The sequence below is a fragment of the Pleurodeles waltl genome, unplaced genomic scaffold, assembly GCF_031143425.1.
Source record: "Pleurodeles waltl isolate 20211129_DDA unplaced genomic scaffold, aPleWal1.hap1.20221129 scaffold_72, whole genome shotgun sequence".
NCBI classification, from domain to species: domain Eukaryota; kingdom Metazoa; phylum Chordata; class Amphibia; order Caudata; family Salamandridae; genus Pleurodeles; species Pleurodeles waltl.
Window position 1 is genome coordinate 2,829,225 of NW_027150393.1, and position 24,943 is coordinate 2,854,167.

General features: G+C 48.6%; 3 non-coding genes across 3 annotated transcripts; all 3 read right to left on the reverse strand.

Moving 5' to 3' along the window:
* Positions 1–230: 230 nt before the first annotated feature.
* On the reverse strand, positions 231–302 carry TRNAP-AGG (transfer RNA proline (anticodon AGG)). Its single transcript has one exon. It is a non-coding gene; the product is annotated as a tRNA-Pro (tRNA).
* Positions 303–18,145: 17,843 nt separating this feature from the next.
* Positions 18,146–18,217, reverse strand: TRNAP-AGG (transfer RNA proline (anticodon AGG)). Its single transcript has one exon. It is a non-coding gene; the product is annotated as a tRNA-Pro (tRNA).
* A 3,511-nt stretch (positions 18,218–21,728) lies between these two features.
* On the reverse strand, positions 21,729–21,800 carry TRNAP-AGG (transfer RNA proline (anticodon AGG)). Its single transcript has one exon. It is a non-coding gene; the product is annotated as a tRNA-Pro (tRNA).
* Between the last annotated feature and the right edge of the window lie 3,143 nt (positions 21,801–24,943).

The window sequence follows — 24,943 nt, forward strand, 5'->3', positions numbered from 1 at the left end:
TAGCTGCGGGCAGAGACAGACAAATATCTGATGCCTAAATGCCAGGAAGGAGAGCCTGTGAAATCATCACACAGGGCGCACTGAGAGCAAGCAGGAAGGAAGCCAAGGCATTGTAATCCATTTTTCGCCTGAGGCAAAAAATATGTTTTGCGCAACAATGCTTCGAGTAAAATGAGAAATGTTGAGGGGTTGTGTATTTTGAGCAGGATTTGATTGTTTTCCGCTAAAATGGGCTCGTCCGGGATTTGAACCCGGGACCTCTCGCACCCTAAGCGAGAATCATACCCCTAGACCAACGAGCCTGGGCACAGAAATGCAACGGCTCCGACCCTGCTCGGAGGATTGGTGACAGAGAGTGGGAGACTACATCCCAAAGCAAGAAACTGCACATGGTGCTCTCTTTTGCAGTACGACTAGAGTCATTTGCATGGTCTTCATCGAACATGACATAAAAAGCCTCTATCCTTTAGACATTTTGGCCCAGATTTACAAGAAAATGACTAAGCGCGACGCTGTGCCAAATTTGCAAGCCCCACGTGCCGTCATTTTCAAAATGCAGGAAAGCGCCGTATTTAGTAGAATACAGCGCACCCCTGTGCTTCCCCCTGCGCCAGCTCTAAATTAGCTGCTGAGCGCCAACGCAGCCGTTCTTGCACCATGGTACAAGGATGACTGCGTTGAGGGGGAAATTGTTTTTGTGCAGGAAGGGAAACCTTCCTGCCCCCAAAAAAAATCTTCAATGGTGATTTGCTCTTACTTCTATGTGTGCTGCAGAATGCATCACACATAGAAAGAGCAAAAACAAGGAGAAATGAAAAAATTTCTCCTCAGTGCGCCACTCTAACGACACCCCTGGGATGGCGTTGGATTTTGGCGCTGACGCAGATTTACGCCAACTCCTAAATCTGGAGCAGCATCAAAATGCTATGGTGTTGCTGTGGCACACTCCCAACAACACCCATTGCACGCCCCTTCCAGGGAACGCGCTGCGTGCTAAGGGGCCGTATTTACAAGGTGGTGTTAAGCCACAAAAAGTGGCTGAACGCCATCTTGTAAATACCGCGCAGTGCATAGTGCCACCGGGGCGTCACTAAAAGTGATGCTCCGGTGGCGATAGGGCCTTGTAAGTCTGGCACTTTATTTGCTCAAGGTGTGTGTTCTTGGTGAGGGCAGGAAAGCTATTTTCGCTCTCGTACCTTCCTTCCTTGGCTGGCTTGAATGCTGTAGGCTCAGGCTTCATTGCAAAGGTCAAACAGTGAGCAACTGACTGCCGTAAGCTGGCGCAACTCCTCTTGGTGAGCTGTGACAGATGCCCCAGGAGCGTAGTACCTCACGATGGTGAGGGATAGACACAGTCTCTTTTATCTCAGCTTGCCTGTCAGGTGAGGCAGGAAATGCAAATACTGTGAAAAAGCCCAGCGACTCGAACCAGGGACCTTTCGCATGTGAGGTGCGCATGATAACCACTACACTACACAAGCAGACACACTTGCCGGCTTGCTTCATGTGGCTATGCATTGTACTGGAACCACCACACTATGGAAACAGACACACCTGCTTGCTTTATGTGGCTATGCATTGGACTGGGATGCAAGGATGAGGGCCAATGTTCATGACGCTCAAAGCTGAGCCTTCCGGAACACAATCTCTTCCCTTGGAAGAAAGGAACTGGGATCACTTTCATTCCAAGAGGTGATTTCAGAACTGGACCCGAAATTACCATGGAGAAGCACTGTGCATTTAATGTTCCTACGAGCACTGCTGCTCCAGCACAGAAAAGCAGTTGCAAAGAAATCTCGCATACCTTCATGATGCTGAACCGTCTCGACGCCAGTATAAAGCATGTATTGCATTGCAACATGACATCTTACAAGAGTGAAAAGCAGAAATACTCCTGTTTAAAACACAGACTGAACCTATAAAGGTAGGGGTTTGTCTGGGATTTGAACCGAGGTCCTCTCACACCCGAAGCGAGAATCATACCCCTATACCAACTAGACTGCCGCTGCATAGTCATTTGAAACATCTTCTGAAGCGTCTTTCAGAAAAGCAGGGCCATTTGGAGGCTCTCTCTCTCTAAGCGTGCCATAGCAATTGATGTTTTCTGTCAAGGATTTTTTGTTTGTCTCTAGCAAGGCAAGAGGTAGTCAAAATGCCCTGTGCCAGTGAGCTGAACTAGGGGACTGATGTGAAAAGCAGACCCTTTCTGGTAGTTGTAACCCGCTGCTAGTCATGGACCCTTGCACCTTAGATTTCCCAACCAGAAGCACTGAAGGGCCTGCTAGCTCTTGAGCCAGAGGAGCATGCCTCTTGGATTGAAGCACACTTGCTCGGTCAGCGCTCGATCAGGCTCGATCAGGCGAGATTTATATTAGTGGCTCATAGGCCTGAAACACTCACCTGGGAGACGCAGGGTGGCTGATTTCCCGGAATGGCCCTTGATGGGGAAATCACCTCCTTTCCCCCGCCTCATTTCAGAATTGTGTGCTAGTCGCAAGACAGTGTTCAGGGGTTCATGGGTACTGCCTACTCCCAGCTGCCTCTCTGTCTTCTTCATGTAAATTGCAAGTCACGAGGAGGCACCATTGCCAATATGCTCCGCCCACCTAACCAAGAAACCTAGTTTGAGCTTGTCTGCCTGTGTTGTTGCAGGGGCAGAGTCTTCTTTGCCCAAAAGGTGGCAGGAGAGCCTCACTTCAAACGATAGAATCAACTGCTTAAGTAGAAACCAGCATGGTAGTTACTGTCATAAAGTGCAGCTCTAACAGAAGGTGTGCCTGAGACGCCCCTTCCAGTAATACACAGAATTTTGATTGAGGGCCCAGCCGATGGGTTGGTGGATTTCTCCTCACATGCCACAGCAGCTTCCAAAGATAGTGGTCTGAGGAGCTGGCTCTGCAAGCAGAGCAAGATTTAAGGGAAGAAAATACACCTGTCAGAAGTGGGATTTGAACCCACGCCTCCATGAAGAGACCAGAAGGCTCAGCTTCACTGAAGATCAAGCTCTCTTGAGTCTGGCGCCTTAGACCACTCGGCCATCCTGACAGCCAAAACAGTGTGCAGGTCGGACTCTTCAGTCTGCACTTGTTGATTTTGCCGCTTGCAATGTTCCTATCAAAGTCACAGCTTTAAAGGCCCCACAATATAACATGGCCAAGAAAAAAAAAAAAAAACAGAACAAGAAACAATGCACATGCACGACCACCGAGGGATGCAGATAACTTTTTAGCGTCCTGCAATAGTAAAGCACGTTTTACACAGGTCACAAGTTTTTAAAGGTCATTTCTGTCTAAGTGTGCATTGAGAGAGACTGAGGTTTTAGGGAGCAAACACAAAAGCTGCTGCTGCCAAGTGTTTCTGCCCGGTCTCAAACCGGGGACTTTTCGCGTGTGAGGCGAACGTGATAACCACTACACTACAGAAACAAGCTTGCTGATTTGACTGAAGGAGCACAGTTCCCCTCATATGTTTGCACGATTTCCTCTATACTTTATCAGCAGTTGCTCGGAATGCGAGGGGTAAGTGTGAAAATTGCAGCGGTGTCGGCCAGCATGCATACACTCAGACGTCCTGAAAAATCCCATAGCTGCGGGCAGAGACAGACAAATATCTGATGCCTAAATGCCAGGAAGGAGAGCCTGTGAAATCATCACACAGGGCGCACTGAGAGCAAGCAGGAAGGAAGCCAAGGCATTGTAATCCATTTTTCGCCTGAGGCAAAAAATATGTTTTGCGCAACAATGCTTCGAGTAAAATGAGAAATGTTGAGGGGTTGTGTATTTTGAGCAGGATTTGATTGTTTTCCGCTAAAATGGGCACGTCTGGGATTTGAACCCGGGACCTCTCGCACCCTAAGCGAGTATCATACCCCTAGACCAACGAGCCTGGGCACAGAAATGCAACGGCTCCGACCCTGCTCGGAGGATTGGTGACAGAGAGTGGGAGACTACATCCCAAAGCAAGAAACTGCACATGGTGCTCTCTTTTGCAGTACGACTAGAGTCATTTGCATGGTCTTCATCGAACATGACATAAAAAGCCTCTATCCTTTAGACATTTTGGCCCAGATTTACAAGAAAATGACTAAGCGCGACGCTGTGCCAAATTTGCAAGCCCCACGTGCCGTCATTTTCAAAATGCAGGAAAGCGCCGTATTTAGTAGAATACAGCGCACCCCTGTGCTTCCCCCTGCGCCAGCTCTAAATTAGCTGCTGAGCGCCAACGCAGCCGTTCTTGCACCATGGTACAAGGATGACTGCGTTGAGGGGGAAATTGTTTTTGTGCAGGAAGGGAAACCTTCCTGCCCCCAAAAAAAATCTTCAATGGTGATTTGCTCTTACTTCTATGTGTGCTGCAGAATGCATCACACATAGAAAGAGCAAAAACAAGGAGAAATGAAAAAATTTCTCCTCAGTGCGCCACTCTAACGACACCCCTGGGATGGCGTTGGATTTTGGCGCTGACGCAGATTTACGCCAACTCCTAAATCTGGAGCAGCATCAAAATGCTATGGTGTTGCTGTGGCACACTCCCAACAACACCCATTGCACGCCCCTTCCAGGGAACGCGCTGCGTGCTAAGGGGCCGTATTTACAAGGTGGTGTTAAGCCACAAAAAGTGGCTGAACGCCATCTTGTAAATACCGCGCAGTGCATAGTGCCACCGGGGCGTCACTAAAAGTGATGCTCCGGTGGCGATAGGGCCTTGTAAGTCTGGCACTTTATTTGCTCAAGGTGTGTGTTCTTGGTGAGGGCAGGAAAGCTATTTTCGCTCTCGTACCTTCCTTCCTTGGCTGGCTTGAATGCTGTAGGCTCAGGCTTCATTGCAAAGGTCAAACAGTGAGCAACTGACTGCCGTAAGCTGGCGCAACTCCTCTTGGTGAGCTGTGACAGATGCCCCAGGAGCGTAGTACCTCACGATGGTGAGGGATAGACACAGTCTCTTTTATCTCAGCTTGCCTGTCAGGTGAGGCAGGAAATGCAAATACTGTGAAAAAGCCCAGCGACTCGAACCAGGGACCTTTCGCATGTGAGGTGCGCATGATAACCACTACACTACACAAGCAGACACACTTGCCGGCTTGCTTCATGTGGCTATGCATTGTACTGGAACCACCACACTATGGAAACAGACACACCTGCTTGCTTTATGTGGCTATGCATTGGACTGGGATGCAAGGATGAGGGCCAATGTTCATGACGCTCAAAGCTGAGCCTTCCGGAACACAATCTCTTCCCTTGGAAGAAAGGAACTGGGATCACTTTCATTCCAAGAGGTGATTTCAGAACTGGACCCGAAATTACCATGGAGAAGCACTGTGCATTTAATGTTCCTACGAGCACTGCTGCTCCAGCACAGAAAAGCAGTTGCAAAGAAATCTCGCATACCTTCATGATGCTGAACCGTCTCGACGCCAGTATAAAGCATGTATTGCATTGCAACATGACATCTTACAAGAGTGAAAAGCAGAAATACTCCTGTTTAAAACACAGACTGAACCTATAAAGGTAGGGGTTTGTCTGGGATTTGAACCGAGGTCCTCTCACACCCGAAGCGAGAATCATACCCCTATACCAACTAGACTGCCGCTGCATAGTCATTTGAAACATCTTCTGAAGCGTCTTTCAGAAAAGCAGGGCCATTTGGAGGCTCTCTCTCTCTAAGCGTGCCATAGCAATTGATGTTTTCTGTCAAGGATTTTTTGTTTGTCTCTAGCAAGGCAAGAGGTAGTCAAAATGCCCTGTGCCAGTGAGCTGAACTAGGGGACTGATGTGAAAAGCAGACCCTTTCTGGTAGTTGTAACCCGCTGCTAGTCATGGACCCTTGCACCTTAGATTTCCCAACCAGAAGCACTGAAGGGCCTGCTAGCTCTTGAGCCAGAGGAGCATGCCTCTTGGATTGAAGCACACTTGCTCGGTCAGCGCTCGATTAGGCTCGATCAGGCGAGATTTATATTAGTGGCTCATAGGCCTGAAACACTCACCTGGGAGACGCAGGGTGGCTGATTTCCCGGAATGGCCCTTGATGGGGAAATCACCTCCTTTCCCCCGCCTCATTTCAGAATTGTGTGCTAGTCGCAAGACAGTGTTCAGGGGTTCATGGGTACTGCCTACTCCCAGCTGCCTCTCTGTCTTCTTCATGTAAATTGCAAGTCACGAGGAGGCACCATTGCCAATATGCTCCGCCCACCTAACCAAGAAACCTAGTTTGAGCTTGTCTGCCTGTGTTGTTGCAGGGGCAGAGTCTTCTTTGCCCAAAAGGTGGCAGGAGAGCCTCACTTCAAACGATAGAATCAACTGCTTAAGTAGAAACCAGCATGGTAGTTACTGTCATAAAGTGCAGCTCTAACAGAAGGTGTGCCTGAGACGCCCCTTCCAGTAATACACAGAATTTTGATTGAGGGCCCAGCCGATGGGTTGGTGGATTTCTCCTCACATGCCACAGCAGCTTCCAAAGATAGTGGTCTGAGGAGCTGGCTCTGCAAGCAGAGCAAGATTTAAGGGAAGAAAACACACCTGTCAGAAGTGGGATTTGAACCCACGCCTCCATGAAGAGACCAGAAGGCTCAGCTTCACTGAAGATCAAGCTCTCTTGAGTCTGGCGCCTTAGACCACTCGGCCATCCTGACAGCCAAAACAGTGTGCAGGTCGGACTCTTCAGTCTGCACTTGTTGATTTTGCCGCTTGCAATGTTCCTATCAAAGTCACAGCTTTAAAGGCCCCACAATATAACATGGCCAAGAAAAAAAAAAAAAAACAGAACAAGAAACAATGCACATGCACGACCACCGAGGGATGCAGATAACTTTTTAGCGTCCTGCAATAGTAAAGCACGTTTTACACAGGTCACAAGTTTTTAAAGGTCATTTCTGTCTAAGTGTGCATTGAGAGAGACTGAGGTTTTAGGGAGCAAACACAAAAGCTGCTGCTGCCAAGTGTTTCTGCCCGGTCTCAAACCGGGGACTTTTCGCGTGTGAGGCGAACGTGATAACCACTACACTACAGAAACAAGCTTGCTGATTTGACTGAAGGAGCACAGTTCCCCTCATATGTTTGCACGATTTCCTCTATACTTTATCAGCAGTTGCTCGGAATGCGAGGGGTAAGTGTGAAAATTGCAGCGGTGTCGGCCAGCATGCATACACTCAGACGTCCTGAAAAATCCCATAGCTGCGGGCAGAGACAGACAAATATCTGATGCCTAAATGCCAGGAAGGAGAGCCTGTGAAATCATCACACAGGGCGCACTGAGAGCAAGCAGGAAGGAAGCCAAGGCATTGTAATCCATTTTTCGCCTGAGGCAAAAAATATGTTTTGCGCAACAATGCTTCGAGTAAAATGAGAAATGTTGAGGGGTTGTGTATTTTGAGCAGGATTTGATTGTTTTCCGCTAAAATGGGCACGTCTGGGATTTGAACCCGGGACCTCTCGCACCCTAAGCGAGAATCATACCCCTAGACCAACGAGCCTGGGCACAGAAATGCAACGGCTCCGACCCTGCTCGGAGGATTGGTGACAGAGAGTGGGAGACTACATCCCAAAGCAAGAAACTGCACATGGTGCTCTCTTTTGCAGTACGACTAGAGTCATTTGCATGGTCTTCATCGAACATGACATAAAAAGCCTCTATCCTTTAGACATTTTGGCCCAGATTTACAAGAAAATGACTAAGCGCGACGCTGTGCCAAATTTGCAAGCCCCACGTGCCGTCATTTTCAAAATGCAGGAAAGCGCCGTATTTAGTAGAATACAGCGCACCCCTGTGCTTCCCCCTGCGCCAGCTCTAAATTAGCTGCTGAGCGCCAACGCAGCCGTTCTTGCACCATGGTACAAGGATGACTGCGTTGAGGGGGAAATTGTTTTTGTGCAGGAAGGGACACCTTCCTGCCCAAAAAAAAAATCTTCAATGGTGATTTGCTCTTACTCCTATGTGTGCTGCAGAATGCATCACACATAGCAAGAGCAAAAACAAGGAGAAATGAAAACATTTCTCCTCAGTGCGCCACTCTAACGACACCCCTGGGATGGCATTGGATTTTGGCGCTGACGCAGATTTACGCCAACTCCTAAATCTGGAGCAGCATCAAAATGCTATGGTGTTGCTGTGGCACACTCCCAACAACACCCATTGCACGCCCCTTCCAGGGAACGCGCTGCGTGCTAAGGGGCCGTATTTACAAGGTGGTGTTAAGCCACAAAAAGTGGCTGAACGCCATCTTGTAAATACCGCGCAGTGCATAGTGCCACAGGGGCGTCACTAAAAGTGATGCTCCGGTGGCGATAGGGCCTTGTAAGTCTGGCACTTTATTTGCTCAAGGTGTGTGTTCTTGGTGAGGGCAGGAAAGCTATTTTCGCTCTCGTACCTTCCTTCCTTGGCTGGCTTGAATGCTGTAGGCTCAGGCTTCATTGCAAAGGTCAAACAGTGAGCAACTGACTGCCGTAAGCTGGCGCAACTCCTCTTGGTGAGCTGTGACAGATGCCCCAGGAGCGTAGTACCTCACGATGGTGAGGGATAGACACAGTCTCTTTTATCTCAGCTTGCCTGTCAGGTGAGGCAGGAAATGCAAATACTGTGAAAAAGCCCAGCGACTCGAACCAGGGACCTTTCGCATGTGAGGTGCGCATGATAACCACTACACTACACAAGCAGACACACTTGCCGGCTTGCTTCATGTGGCTATGCATTGTACTGGAACCACCACACTATGGAAACAGACACACCTGCTTGCTTTATGTGGCTATGCATTGGACTGGGATGCAAGGATGAGGGCCAATGTTCATGACGCTCAAAGCTGAGCCTTCCGGAACACAATCTCTTCCCTTGGAAGAAAGGAACTGGGATCACTTTCATTCCAAGAGGTGATTTCAGAACTGGACCCGAAATTACCATGGAGAAGCACTGTGCATTTAATGTTCCTACGAGCACTGCTGCTCCAGCACAGAAAAGCAGTTGCAAAGAAATCTCGCATACCTTCATGATGCTGAACCGTCTCGACGCCAGTATAAAGCATGTATTGTATTGCAACATGACATCTTACAAGAGTGAAAAGCAGAAATACTCCTGTTTAAAACACAGACTGAACCTCTAAAGGTAGGGGTTTGTCTGGGATTTGAACCGAGGTCCTCTCACACCCGAAGCGAGAATCATACCCCTATACCAACTAGACTGCCGCTGCATAGTCATTTGAAACATCTTCTGAAGCGTCTTTCAGAAAAGCAGGGCCATTTGGAGGCTCTCTCTCTCTAAGCGTGCCATAGCAATTGATGTTTTCTGTCAAGGATTTTTTGTTTGTCTCTAGCAAGGCAAGAGGTAGTCAAAATGCCCTGTGCCAGTGAGCTGAACTAGGGGACTGATGTGAAAAGCAGACCCTTTCTGGTAGTTGTAACCCGCTGCTAGTCATGGACCCTTGCACCTTAGATTTCCCAACCAGAAGCACTGAAGGGCCTGCTAGCTCTTGAGCCAGAGGAGCATGCCTCTTGGATTGAAGCACACTTGCTCGGTCAGCGCTCGATCAGGCTCGATCAGGCGAGATTTATATTAGTGGCTCATAGGCCTGAAACACTCACCTGGGAGACGCAGGGTGGCTGATTTCCCGGAATGGCCCTTGATGGGGAAATCACCTCCTTTCCCCCGCCTCATTTCAGAATTGTGTGCTAGTCGCAAGACAGTGTTCAGGGGTTCATGGGTACTGCCTACTCCCAGCTGCCTCTCTGTCTTCTTCATGTAAATTGCAAGTCACGAGGAGGCACCATTGCCAATATGCTCCGCCCACCTAACCAAGAAACCTAGTTTGAGCTTGTCTGCCTGTGTTGTTGCAGGGGCAGAGTCTTCTTTGCCCAAAAGGTGGCAGGAGAGCCTCACTTCAAACGATAGAATCAACTGCTTAAGTAGAAACCAGCATGGTAGTTACTGTCATAAAGTGCAGCTCTAACAGAAGGTGTGCCTGAGACGCCCCTTCCAGTAATACACAGAATTTTGATTGAGGGCCCAGCCGATGGGTTGGTGGATTTCTCCTCACATGCCACAGCAGCTTCCAAAGATAGTGGTGTGAGGAGCTGGCTCTGCAAGCAGAGCAAGATTTAAGGGAAGAAAATACACCTGTCAGAAGTGGGATTTGAACCCACGCCTCCATGAAGAGACCAGAAGGCTCAGCTTCACTGAAGATCAAGCTCTCTTGAGTCTGGCGCCTTAGACCACTCGGCCATCCTGACAGCCAAAACAGTGTGCAGGTCGGACTCTTCAGTCTGCACTTGTTGATTTTGCCGCTTGCAATGTTCCTATCAAAGTCACAGCTTTAAAGGCCCCACAATATAACATGGCCAAGAAAAAAAAAAAAAAACAGAACAAGAAACAATGCACATGCACGACCACCGAGGGATGCAGATAACTTTTTAGTGTCCTGCAATAGTAAAGCACGTTTTACACAGGTCACAAGTTTTTAAAGGTCATTTCTGTCTAAGTGTGCATTGAGAGAGACTGAGGTTTTAGGGAGCAAACACAAAAGCTGCTGCTGCCAAGTGTTTCTGCCCGGTCTCAAACCGGGGACTTTTCGCGTGTGAGGCGAACGTGATAACCACTACACTACAGAAACAAGCTTGCTGATTTGACTGAAGGAGCACAGTTCCCCTCATATGTTTGCTCGATTTCCTCTATACTTTATCAGCAGTTGCTCGGAATGCGAGGGGTAAGTGTGAAAATTGCAGCGGTGTCGGCCAGCATGCATACACTCAGACGTCCTGAAAAATCCCATAGCTGCGGGCAGAGACAGACAAATATCTGATGCCTAAATGCCAGGAAGGAGAGCCTGTGAAATCATCACACAGGGCGCACTGAGAGCAAGCAGGAAGGAAGCCAAGGCATTGTAATCCATTTTTCGCCTGAGGCAAAAAATATGTTTTGCGCAACAATGCTTCGAGTAAAATGAGAAATGTTGAGGGGTTGTGTATTTTGAGCAGGATTTGATTGTTTTCCGCTAAAATGGGCTCGTCCGGGATTTGAACCCGGGACCTCTCGCACCCTAAGCGACAATCATACCCCTAGACCAACGAGCCTGGGCACAGAAATGCAACGGCTCCGACCCTGCTCGGAGGATTGGTGACAGAGAGTGGGAGACTACATCCCAAAGCAAGAAACTGCACATGGTGCTCTCTTTTGCAGTACGACTAGAGTCATTTGCATGGTCTTCATCGAACATGACATAAAAAGCCTCTATCCTTTAGACATTTTGGCCCAGATTTACAAGAAAATGACTAAGCGCGACGCTGTGCCAAATTTGCAAGCCCCACGTGCCGTCATTTTCAAAATGCAGGAAAGCGCCGTATTTAGTAGAATACAGCGCACCCCTGTGCTTCCCCCTGCGCCAGCTCTAAATTAGCTGCTGAGCGCCAACGCAGCCGTTCTTGCACCATGGTACAAGGATGACTGCGTTGAGGGGGAAATTGTTTTTGTGCAGGAAGGGACACCTTCCTGCCCAAAAAAAAAATCTTCAATGGTGATTTGCTCTTACTTCTATGTGTGCTGCAGAATGCATCACACATAGCAAGAGCAAAAACAAGGAGAAATGAAAACATTTCTCCTCAGTGCGCCACTCTAACGACACCCCTGGGATGGCGTTGGATTTTGGCGCTGACGCAGATTTACGCCAACTCCTAAATCTGGAGCAGCATCAAAATGCTATGGTGTTGCTGTGGCACACTCCCAACAACACCCATTGCACGCCCCTTCCAGGGAACGCGCTGCGTGCTAAGGGGCCGTATTTACAAGGTGGTGTTAAGCCACAAAAAGTGGCTGAACGCCATCTTGTAAATACCGCGCAGTGCATAGTGCCACCGGGGCGTCACTAAAAGTGATGCTCCGGTGGCGATAGGGCCTTGTAAGTCTGGCACTTTATTTGCTCAAGGTGTGTGTTCTTGGTGAGGGCAGGAAAGCTATTTTCGCTCTCGTACCTTCCTTCCTTGGCTGGCTTGAATGCTGTAGGCTCAGGCTTCATTGCAAAGGTCAAACAGTGAGCAACTGACTGCCGTAAGCTGGCGCAACTCCTCTTGGTGAGCTGTGACAGATGCCCCAGGAGCGTAGTACCTCACGATGGTGAGGGATAGACACAGTCTCTTTTATCTCAGCTTGCCTGTCAGGTGAGGCAGGAAATGCAAATACTGTGAAAAAGCCCAGCGACTCGAACCAGGGACCTTTCGCATGTGAGGTGCGCATGATAACCACTACACTACACAAGCAGACACACTTGCCGGCTTGCTTCATGTGGCTATGCATTGTACTGGAACCACCACACTATGGAAACAGACACACCTGCTTGCTTTATGTGGCTATGCATTGGACTGGGATGCAAGGATGAGGGCCAATGTTCATGACGCTCAAAGCTGAGCCTTCCGGAACACAATCTCTTCCCTTGGAAGAAAGGAACTGGGATCACTTTCATTCCAAGAGGTGATTTCAGAACTGGACCCGAAATTACCATGGAGAAGCACTGTGCATTTAATGTTCCTACGAGCACTGCTGCTCCAGCACAGAAAAGCAGTTGCAAAGAAATCTCGCATACCTTCATGATGCTGAACCGTCTCGACGCCAGTATAAAGCATGTATTGCATTGCAACATGACATCTTACAAGAGTGAAAAGCAGAAATACTCCTGTTTAAAACACAGACTGAACCTCTAAAGGTAGGGGTTTGTCTGGGATTTGAACCGAGGTCCTCTCACACCCGAAGCGAGAATCATACCCCTATACCAACTAGACTGCCGCTGCATAGTCATTTGAAACATCTTCTGAAGCGTCTTTCAGAAAAGCAGGGCCATTTGGAGGCTCTCTCTCTCTAAGCGTGCCATAGCAATTGATGTTTTCTGTCAAGGATTTTTTGTTTGTCTCTAGCAAGGCAAGAGGTAGTCAAAATGCCCTGTGCCAGTGAGCTGAACTAGGGGACTGATGTGAAAAGCAGACCCTTTCTGGTAGTTGTAACCCGCTGCTAGTCATGGACCCTTGCACCTTAGATTTCCCAACCAGAAGCACTGAAGGGCCTGCTAGCTCTTGAGCCAGAGGAGCATGCCTCTTGGATTCAAGCACACTTGCTCGGTCAGCGCTCGATCAGGCTCGATCAGGCGAGATTTATATTAGTGGCTCATAGGCCTGAAACACTCACCTGGGAGACGCAGGGTGGCTGATTTCCCGGAATGGCCCTTGATGGGGAAATCACCTCCTTTCCCCCGCCTCATTTCAGAATTGTGTGCTAGTCGCAAGACAGTGTTCAGGGGTTCATGGGTACTGCCTACTCCCAGCTGCCTCTCTGTCTTCTTCATGTAAATTGCAAGTCACGAGGAGGCACCATTGCCAATATGCTCCGCCCACCTAACCAAGAAACCTAGTTTGAGCTTGTCTGCCTGTGTTGTTGCAGGGGCAGAGTCTTCTTTGCCCAAAAGGTGGCAGGAGAGCCTCACTTCAAACGATAGAATCAACTGCTTAAGTAGAAACCAGCATGGTAGTTACTGTCATAAAGTGCAGCTCTAACAGAAGGTGTGCCTGAGACGCCCCTTCCAGTAATACACAGAATTTTGATTGAGGGACCAGCCGATGGGTTGGTGGATTTCTCCTCACATGCCACAGCAGCTTCCAAAGATAGTGGTCTGAGGAGCTGGCTCTGCAAGCAGAGCAAGATTTAAGGGAAGAAAATACACCTGTCAGAAGTGGGATTTGAACCCACGCCTCCATGAAGAGACCAGAAGGCTCAGCTTCACTGAAGATCAAGCTCTCTTGAGTCTGGCGCCTTAGACCACTCGGCCATCCTGACAGCCAAAACAGTGTGCAGGTCGGACTCTTCAGTCTGCACTTGTTGATTTTGCCGCTTGCAATGTTCCTATCAAAGTCACAGCTTTAAAGGCCCCACAATATAACAGGGCCAAGAAAAAAAAAAAAAAACAGAACAAGAAACAATGCACATGCACGACCACCGAGGGATGCAGATAACTTTTTAGCGTCCTGCAATAGTAAAGCACGTTTTACACAGGTCACAAGTTTTTAAAGGTCATTTCTGTCTAAGTGTGCATTGAGAGAGACTGAGGTTTTAGGGAGCAAACACAAAAGCTGCTGCTGCCAAGTGTTTCTGCCCGGTCTCAAACCGGGGACTTTTCGCGTGTGAGGCGAACGTGATAACCACTACACTACAGAAACAAGCTTGCTGATTTGACTGAAGGAGCACAGTTCCCCTCATATGTTTGCACGATTTCCTCTATACTTTATCAGCAGTTGCTCGGAATGCGAGGGGTAAGTGTGAAAATTGCAGCGGTGTCGGCCAGCATGCATACACTCAGACGTCCTGAAAAATCCCATAGCTGCGGGCAGAGACAGACAAATATCTGATGCCTAAATGCCAGGAAGGAGAGCCTGTGAAATCATCACACAGGGCGCACTGAGAGCAAGCAGGAAGGAAGCCAAGGCATTGTAATCCATTTTTCGCCTGAGGCAAAAAATATGTTTTGCGCAACAATGCTTCGAGTAAAATGAGAAATGTTGAGGGGTTGTGTATTTTGAGCAGGATTTGATTGTTTTCCGCTAAAATGGGCTCGTCCGCGATTTGAACCCGGGACCTCTCGCACCCTAAGCGAGAATCATACCCCTAGACCAACGAGCCTGGGCACAGAAATGCAACGGCTCCGACCCTGCTCGGAGGATTGGTGACAGAGAGTGGGAGACTACATCCCAAAGCAAGAAACTGCACATGGTGCTCTCTTTTGCAGTACGACTAGAGTCATTTGCATGGTCTTCATCGAACATGACATAAAAAGCCTCTATCCTTTAGACATTTTGGCCCAGATTTACAAGAAAATGACTAAGCGCGACGCTGTGCCAAATTTGCAAGCCCCACGTGCCGTCATTTTCAAAATGCAGGAAAGCGCCGTATTTAGTAGAATACAGCGCACCCCTGTGCTTCCCCCTGCGCCAGCTCTAAATTAGCTGCTGAGCGCCAACGCAGCCGTTCTTTCACCATGGTACAAGGATGACTGCGTTGAGGGGGAAATTGTTTTTGTGCAGGAAGGGACACCTTCCTGCCCAAAAAAAAAATCTTCAATGGTGATTTGCTCTTACTTCTATGTGTGCTGCAGAATGCATCACACATAGCAAGAGCAAAAACAAGGAGAAATGAAAACATTTCTCCTCAGTGCGCCACTCTAACGACACCCCTGGGATGGCGTTGGATTTTGGCGCTGACGCAGATTTACGCCAACTCCTAAATCTGGAGCAGCATCAAAATGCTATGGTGTTGCTGTGGCACACTCCCAACAACACCCATTGCACGCCCCTTCCAGGGAACGCGCTGCGTGCTAAGGGGCCGTATTTACAAGGTGGTGTTAAGCCACAAAAAGTGGCTGAACGCCATCTTGTAAATACCGCGCAGTGCATAGTGCCACAGGGGCGTCACTAAAAGTGATGCTCCGGTGGCGATAGGGCCTTGTAAGTCTGGCACTTTATTTGCTCAAGGTGTGTGTTCTTGGTGAGGGCAGGAAAGCTATTTTCGCTCTCGTACCTTCCTTCCTTGGCTGGCTTGAATGCTGTAGGCTCAGGCTTCATTGCAAAGGTCAAACAGTGAGCAACTGACTGCCGTAAGCTGGCGCAACTCCTCTTGGTGAGCTGTGACAGATGCCCCAGGAGCATAGTACCTCACGATGGTGAGGGATAGACACAGTCTCTTTTATCTCAGCTTGCCTGTCAGGTGAGGCAGGAAATGCAAATACTGTGAAAAAGCCCAGCGACTCGAACCAGGGACCTTTCGCATGTGAGGTGCGCATGATAACCACTACACTACACAAGCAGACACACTTGCCGGCTTGCTTCATGTGGCTATGCATTGTACTGGAACCACCACACTATGGAAACAGACACACCTGCTTGCTTTATGTGGCTATGCATTGGACTGGGATGCAAGGATGAGGGCCAATGTTCATGACGCTCAAAGCTGAGCCTTCCGGAACACAATCTCTTCCCTTGGAAGAAAGGAACTGGGATCACTTTCATTCCAAGAGGTGATTTCAGAACTGGACCCGAAATTACCATGGAGAAGCACTGTGCATTTAATGTTCCTACGAGCACTGCTGCTCCAGCACAGAAAAGCAGTTGCAAAGAAATCTCGCATACCTTCATGATGCTGAACCGTCTCGACGCCAGTATAAAGCATGTATTGCATTGCAACATGACATCTTACAAGAGTGAAAAGCAGAAATACTCCTGTTTAAAACACAGACTGAACCTCTAAAGGTAGGGGTTTGTCTGGGATTTGAACCGAGGTCCTCTCACACCCGAAGCGAGAATCATACCCCTATACCAACTAGACTGCCGCTGCATAGTCATTTGAAACATCTTCTGAAGCGTCTTTCAGAAAAGCAGGGCCATTTGGAGGCTCTCTCTCTCTAAGCGTGCCATAGCAATTGATGTTTTCTGTCAAGGATTTTTTGTTTGTCTCTAGCAAGGCAAGAGGTAGTCAAAATGCCCTGTGCCAGTGAGCTGAACTAGGGGACTGATGTGAAAAGCAGACCCTTTCTGGTAGTTGTAACCCGCTGCTAGTCATGGACCCTTGCACCTTAGATTTCCCAACCAGAAGCACTGAAGGGCCTGCTAGCTCTTGAGCCAGAGGAGCATGCCTCTTGGATTCAAGCACACTTGCTCGGTCAGCGCTCGATCAGGCTCAATCAGGCGAGATTTAAATTAGTGGCTCATAGGCCTGAAACACTCACCTGGGAGACGCAGGGTGGCTGATTTCCCGGAATGGCCCTTGATGGGGAAATCACCTCCTTTCCCCCGCCTCATTTCAGAATTGTGTGCTAGTCGCAAGACAGTGTTCAGGGGTTCATGGGTACTGCCTACTCCCAGCTGCCTCTCTGTCTTCTTCATGTAAATTGCAAGTCACGAGGAGGCACCATTGCCAATATGCTCCGCCCACCTAACCAAGAAACCTAGTTTGAGCTTGTCTGCCTGTGTTGTTGCAGTCGCAGAGTCTTCTTTGCCCAAAAGGTGGCAGGAGAGCCTCACTTCAAACGATAGAATCAACTGCTTAAGTAGAAACCAGCATGGTAGTTACTGTCATAAAGTGCAGCTCTAACAGAAGGTGTGCCTGAGACGCCCTTTCCAGTAATACACAGAATTTTGATTGAGGGCCCAGCCGATGGGTTGGTGGATTTCTCCTCACATGCCACAGCAGCTTCCAAAGATAGTGGTGTGAGGAGCTGGCTCTGCAAGCAGAGCAAGATTTAAGGGAAGAAAATACACCTGTCAGAAGTGGGATTTGAACCCACGCCTCCATGAAGAGACCAGAAGGCTCAGCTTCACTGAAGATCAAGCTCTCTTGAGTCTGGCGCCTTAGACCACTCGGCCATCCTGACAGCCAAAACAGTGTGCAGGTCGGACTCTTCAGTCTGCACTTGTTGATTTTGCCGCTTGCAATGTTCCTATCAAAGTCACAGCTTTAAAGGCCCCACAATATAACATGGCCAAGAAAAAAAAAAAAAACCAGAACAAGAAACAATGCACATGCACGACCACCGAGGGATGCAGATAACTTTTTAGCGTCCTGCAATAGTAAAGCACGTTTTACACAGGTCACAAGTTTTTAAAGGTCATTTCTGTCTAAGTGTGCATTGAGAGAGACTGAGGTTTTAGGGAGCAAACACAAAAGCTGCTGCTGCCAAGTGTTTCTGCCCGGTCTCAAACCGGGGACTTTTCGCGTGTGAGGCAAACGTGATAACCACTACACTACAGAAACAAGCTTGCTGATTTGACTGAAGGAGCACAGTTCCCCTCATATGTTTGCACGATTTCCTCTATACTTTATCAGCAGTTGCTCGGAATGCGAGGGGTAAGTGTGAAAATTGCAGCGGTGTCGGCCAGCATGCATACACTCAGACGTCCTGAAAAATCCCATAGCTGCGGGCAGAGACAGACAAATATCTGATGCCTAAATGCCAGGAAGGAGAGCCTGTGAAATCATCACACAGGGCGCACTGAGAGCAAGCAGGAAGGAAGCCAAGGCATTGTAATCCATTTTTCGCCTGAGGCAAAAAATATGTTTTGCGCAACAATGCTTCGAGTAAAATGAGAAATGTTGAGGGGTTGTGTATTTTGAGCAGGATTTGATTGTTTTCCGCTAAAATGGGCTTGTCCGGGATTTGAACCCGGGACCTCTCGCACCCTAAGCGAGAATCATACCCCTAGACCAACGAGCCTGGGCACAGAAATGCAACGGCTCCGACCCTGCTCGGAGGATTGGTGACAGAGAGTGGGAGACTACATCCCAAAGCAAGAAACTGCACATGGTGCTCTCTTTTGCAGTACGACTAGAGTCATTTGCATGGTCTTCATCGAACATGACATAAAAAGCCTCTATCCTTTAGACATTTTGGCCCAGATTTACAAGAAAATGACTAAGCGCGACGCTGTGCAAAATTTGCAAGCCCCACGTGCCGTCATTTTCAAAATGCAGGAAAGCGCCGTATTTAGTAGAATACAGCGCACCCCTGTGCTTCCCCCTGCGCCAGCTCTAAATTAGCTGCTGAGCGCCAACGCAGCCGTTCTTGCACCATGGTACAAGGATGACTGCGTTGAGGGGGAAATTGTTTTTGTGCAGGAAGGGACACCTTCCTGCCCAAAAAAAAAATCTTCAATGGTGATTTGCTCTTACTTCTATGTGTGCTGCAGAATGCATCACACATAGCAAGAGCAAAAACAAGGAGAAATGAAAACATTTCTCCTCAGTGCGCCACTCTAACGACACCCCTGGGATGGCGTTGGATTTTGGCGCTGACGCAGATTTACGCCAACTCCTAAATCTGGAGCAGCATCAAAATGCTATGGTGTTGCTGTGGCACACTCCCAACAACACCCATTGCACGCCCCTTCCAGGGAACGCGCTGCGTGCTAAGGGGCCGTATTTACAAGGTGGTGTTAAGCCACAAAAAGTGGCTGAACGCCATCTTGTAAATACCGCGCAGTGCATAGTGCCACCGGGGCGTCACTAAAAGTGATGCTCCGGTGGCGATAGGGCCTTGTAAGTCTGGCACTTTATTTGCTCAAGGTGTGTGTTCTTGGTGAGGGCAGGAAAGCTATTTTCGCTCTCGTACCTTCCTTCCTTGGCTGGCTTGAATGCTGTAGGCTCAGGCTTCATTGCAAAGGTCAAACAGTGAGCAACTGACTGCCGTAAGCTGGCGCAACTCCTCCTGGTGAGCTGTGACAGATGCCCCAGGAGCGTAGTACCTCACGATGGTGAGGGATAGACACAGTCTCTTTTATCTCAGCTTGCCTGTCAGGTGAGGCAGGAAATGCAAATACTGTGAAAAAGCCCAGCGACTCGAACCAGGGACCTTTCGCATGTGAGGTGCGCATGATAACCACTACACTACACAAGCAGACACACTTGCCGGCTTGCTTCATGTGGCTATGCATTGTACTGGAACCACCACACTATGGAAACAGACACACCTGCTTGCTTTATGTGGCTATGCATTGGACTGGGATGCAAGGATGAGGGCCAATGTTCATGACGCTCAAAGCTGAGCCTTCCGGAACACAATCTCTTCCCTTGGAAGAAAGGAACTGGGATCACTTTCATTCCAAGAGGTGATTTCAGAACTGGACCCGAAATTACCATGGAGAAGCACTGTGCATTTAATGTTCCTACGAGCACTGCTGCTCCAGCACAGAAAAGCAGTTGCAAAGAAATCTCGCATACCTTCATGATGCTGAACCGTCTCGACGCCAGTATAAAGCATGTATTGCATTGCAACATGACATCTTACAAGAGTGAAAAGCAGAAATACTCCTGTTTAAAACACAGACTGAACCTATAAAGGTAGGGGTTTGTCTGGGATTTGAACCGAGGTCCTCTCACACCCGAAGCGAGAATCATACCCCTATACCAACTAGACTGCCGCTGCATAGTCATTTGAAACATCTTCTGAAGCGTCTTTCAGAAAAGCAGGGCCATTTGGAGGCTCTCTCTCTCTAAGCGTGCCATAGCAATTGATGTTTTCTGTCAAGGATTTTTTGTTTGTCTCTAGCAAGGCAAGAGGTAGTCAAAATGCCCTGTGCCAGTGAGCTGAACTAGGGGACTGATGTGAAAAGCAGACCCTTTCTGGTAGTTGTAACCCGCTGCTAGTCATGGACCCTTGCACCTTAGATTTCCCAACCAGAAGCACTGAAGGGCCTGCTAGCTCTTGAGCCAGAGGAGCATGCCTCTTGGATTCAAGCACACTTGCTCGGTCAGCGCTCAATCAGGCTCGATCAGGCGAGATTTATATTAGTGGCTCATAGGCCTGAAACACTCACCTGGGAGACGCAGGGTGGCTGATTTCCCGGAATGGCCCTTGATGGGGAAATCACCTCCTTTCCCCCGCCTCATTTCAGAATTGTGTGCTAGTCGCAAGACAGTGTTCAGGGGTTCATGGGTACTGCCTACTCCCAGCTGCCTCTCTGTCTTCTTCATGTAAATTGCAAGTCACGAGGAGGCACCATTGCCAATATGCTCCGCCCACCTAACCAAGAAACCTAGTTTGAGCTTGTCTGCCTGTGTTGTTGCAGGGGCAGAGTCTTCTTTGCCCAAAAGGTGGCAGGAGAGCCTCACTTCAAACGATAGAATCAACTGCTTAAGTAGAAACCAGCATGGTAGTTACTGTCATAAAGTGCAGCTCTAACAGAAGGTGTGCCTGAGACGCCCCTTCCAGTAATACACAGAATTTTGATTGAGGGCCCAGCCGATGGGTTGGTGGATTTCTCCTCACATGCCACAGCAGCTTCCAAAGATAGTGGTCTGAGGAGCTGGCTCTGCAAGCAGAGCAAGATTTAAGGGAAGAAAATACACCTGTCAGAAGTGGGATTTGAACCCACGCCTCCATGAAGAGACCAGAAGGCTCAGCTTCACTGAAGATCAAGCTCTCTTGAGTCTGGCGCCTTAGACCACTCGGCCATCCTGACAGCCAAAACAGTGTGCAGGTCGGACTCTTCAGTCTGCACTTGTTGATTTTGCCGCTTGCAATGTTCCTATCAAAGTCACAGCTTTAAAGGCCCCACAATATAACATGGCCAAGAAAAAAAAAAAAAAACAGAACAAGAAACAATGCACATGCACGACCACCGAGGGATGCAGATAAATTTTTAGCGTCCTGCAATAGTAAAGCACGTTTTACACAGGTCACAAGTTTTTAAAGGTCATTTCTGTCTAAGTGTGCATTGAGAGAGACTGAGGTTTTAGGGAGCAAACACAAAAGCTGCTGCTGCCAAGTGTTTCTGCCCGGTCTCAAACCGGGGACTTTTCGCGTGTGAGGCGAACGTGATAACCACTACACTACAGAAACAAGCTTGCTGATTTGACTGAAGGAGCACAGTTCCCCTCATATGTTTGCACGATTTCCTCTATACTTTATCAGCAGTTGCTCGGAATGCGAGGGGTAAGTGTGAAAATTGCAGCGGTGTCGGCCAGCATGCATACACTCAGACGTCCTGAAAAATCCCATAGCTGCGGGCAGAGACAGACAAATATCTGATGCCTAAATGCCAGGAAGGAGAGCCTGTGAAATCATCACACAGGGCGCACCGAGAGCAAGCAGGAAGGAAGCCAAGGCATTGTAATCCATTTTTCGCCTGAGGCAAAAAATATGTTTTGCGCAACAATGCTTCGAGTAAAATGAGAAATGTTGAGGGGTTGTGTATTTTGAGCAGGATTTGATTGTTTTCCGCTAAAATGGGCTCGTCCGGGATTTGAACCCGGGACCTCTCGCACCCTAAGCGAGAATCATACCCCTAGACCAACGAGCCTGGGCACAGAAATGCAACGGCTCCGACCCTGCTCGGAGGATTGGTGACAGAGAGTGGGAGACTACATCCCAAAGCAAGAAACTGCACATGGTGCTCTCTTTTGCAGTACGACTAGAGTCATTTGCATGGTCTTCATCGAACATGACATAAAAAGCCTCTATCCTTTAGACATTTTGGCCCAGATTTACAAGAAAATGACTAAGCGCGACGCTGTGCCAAATTTGCAAGCCCCACGTGCCGTCATTTTCAAAATGCAGGAAAGCGCCGTATTTAGTAGAATACAGCGCACCCCTGTGCTTCCCCCTGCGCCAGCTCTAAATTAGCTGCTGAGCGCCAACGCAGCCGTTCTTGCACCATGGTACAAGGATGACTGCGTTGAGGGGGAAATTGTTTTTGTGCAGGAAGGGACACCTTCCTGCCCAAAAAAAAAATCTTCAATGGTGATTTGCTCTTACTTCTATGTGTGCTGCAGAATGCATCACACATAGCAAGAGCAAAAACAAGGAGAAATGAAAACATTTCTCCTCAGTGCGCCACTCTAACGACACCCCTGGGATGGCGTTGGATTTTGGCGCTGACGCAGATTTACGCCAACTCCTAAATCTGGAGCAGCATCAAAATGCTATGGTGTTGCTGTGGCACACTCCCAACAACACCCATTGCACGCCCCTTCCAGGGAACGCGCTGCGTGCTAAGGGGCCGTATTTACAAGGTGGTGTTAAGCCACAAAAAGTGGCTGAACGCCATCTTGTAAATACCGCGCAGTGCATAGTGCCACCGGGGCGTCACTAAAAGTGATGCTCCGGTGGCGATAGGGCCTTGTAAGTCTGGCACTTTATTTGCTCAAGGTGTGTGTTCTTGGTGAGGGCAGGAAAGCTATTTTCGCTCTCGTACCTTCCTTCCTTGGCTGGCTTGAATGCTGTAGGCTCAGGCTTCATTGCAAAGGTCAAACAGTGAGCAACTGACTGCCGTAAGCTGGCGCAACTCCTCTTGGTGAGCTGTGACAGATGCCCCAGGAGCGTAGTACCTCACGATGGTGAGGGATAGACACAGTCTCTTTTATCTCAGCTTGCCTGTCAGGTGAGGCAGGAAATGCAAATACTGTGAAAAAGCCCAGCGACTCGAACCAGGGACCTTTCGCATGTGAGGTGCGCATGATAACCACTACACTACACAAGCAGACACACTTGCCGGCTTGCTTCATGTGGCTATGCATTGTACTGGAACCACCACACTATGGAAACAGACACACCTGCTTGCTTTATGTGGCTATGCATTGGACTGGGATGCAAGGATGAGGGCCAATGTTCATGACGCTCAAAGCTGAGCCTTCCGGAACACAATCTCTTCCCTTGGAAGAAAGGAACTGGGATCACTTTCATTCCAAGAGGTGATTTCAGAACTGGACCCGAAATTACCATGGAGAAGCACTGTGCATTTAATGTTCCTACGAGCACTGCTGCTCCAGCACAGAAAAGCAGTTGCAAAGAAATCTCGCATACCTTCATGATGCTGAACCGTCTCGACGCCAGTATAAAGCATGTATTGCATTGCAACATGACATCTTACAAGAGTGAAAAGCAGAAATACTCCTGTTTAAAACACAGACTGATCCTATAAAGGTAGGGGTTTGTCTGGGATTTGAACCGAGGTCCTCTCACACCCGAAGCGAGAATCATACCCCTATACCAACTAGACTGCCGCTGCATAGTCATTTGAAACATCTTCTGAAGCGTCTTTCAGAAAAGCAGGGCCATTTGGAGGCTCTCTCTCTCTAAGCGTGCCATAGCAATTGATGTTTTCTGTCAAGGATTTTTTGTTTGTCTCTAGCAAGGCAAGAGGTAGTCAAAATGCCCTGTGCCAGTGAGCTGAACTAGGGGACTGATGTGAAAAGCAGACCCTTTCTGGTAGTTGTAACCCGCTGCTAGTCATGGACCCTTGCACCTTAGATTTCCCAACCAGAAGCACTGAAGGGCCTGCTAGCTCTTGAGCCAGAGGAGCATGCCTCTTGGATTCAAGCACACTTGCTCGGTCAGCGCTCAATCAGGCTCGATCAGGCGAGATTTATATTAGTGGCTCATAGGCCTGAAACACTCACCTGGGAGACGCAGGGTGGCTGATTTCCCGGAATGGCCCTTGATGGGGAAATCACCTCCTTTCCCCCGCCTCATTTCAGAATTGTGTGCTAGTCGCAAGACAGTGTTCAGGGGTTCATGGGTACTGCCTACTCCCAGCTGCCTCTCTGTCTTCTTCATGTAAATTGCAAGTCACGAGGAGGCACCATTGCCAATATGCTCCGCCCACCTAACCAAGAAACCTAGTTTGAGCTTGTCTGCCTGTGTTGTTGCAGGGGCAGAGTCTTCTTTACCCAAAAGGTGGCAGGAGAGCCTCACTTCAAACGATAGAATCAACTGCTTAAGTAGAAACCAGCATGGTAGTTACTGTCATAAAGTGCAGCTCTAACAGAAGGTGTGCCTGAGACGCCCCTTCCAGTAATACACAGAATTTTGATTGAGGGCCCAGCCGATGGGTTGGTGGATTTCTCCTCACATGCCACAGCAGCTTCCAAAGATAGTGGTGTGAGGAGCTGGCTCTGCAAGCAGAGCAAGATTTAAGGGAAGAAAATACACCTGTCAGAAGTGGGATTTGAACCCACGCCTCCATGAAGAGACCAGAAGGCTCAGCTTCACTGAAGATCAAGCTCTCTTGAGTCTGGCGCCTTAGACCACTCGGCCATCCTGACAGCCAAAACAGTGTGCAGGTCGGACTCTTCAGTCTGCACTTGTTGATTTTGCCGCTTGCAATGTTCCTATCAAAGTCACAGCTTTAAAGGCCCCACAATATAACATGGGCAAGAAAAAAAAAAAAAAACAGAACAAGAAACAATGCACATGCACGACCACCGAGGGATGCAGATAACTTTTTAGCGTCCTGCAATAGTAAAGCACGTTTTACACAGGTCACAAGTTTTTAAAGGTCATTTCTGTCTAAGTGTGCATTGAGAGAGACTGAGGTTTTAGGGAGCAAACACAAAAGCTGCTGCTGCCAAGTGTTTCTGCCCGGTCTCAAACCGGGGACTTTTCGCGTGTGAGGCGAACGTGATAACCACTACACTACAGAAACAAGCTTGCTGATTTGACTGA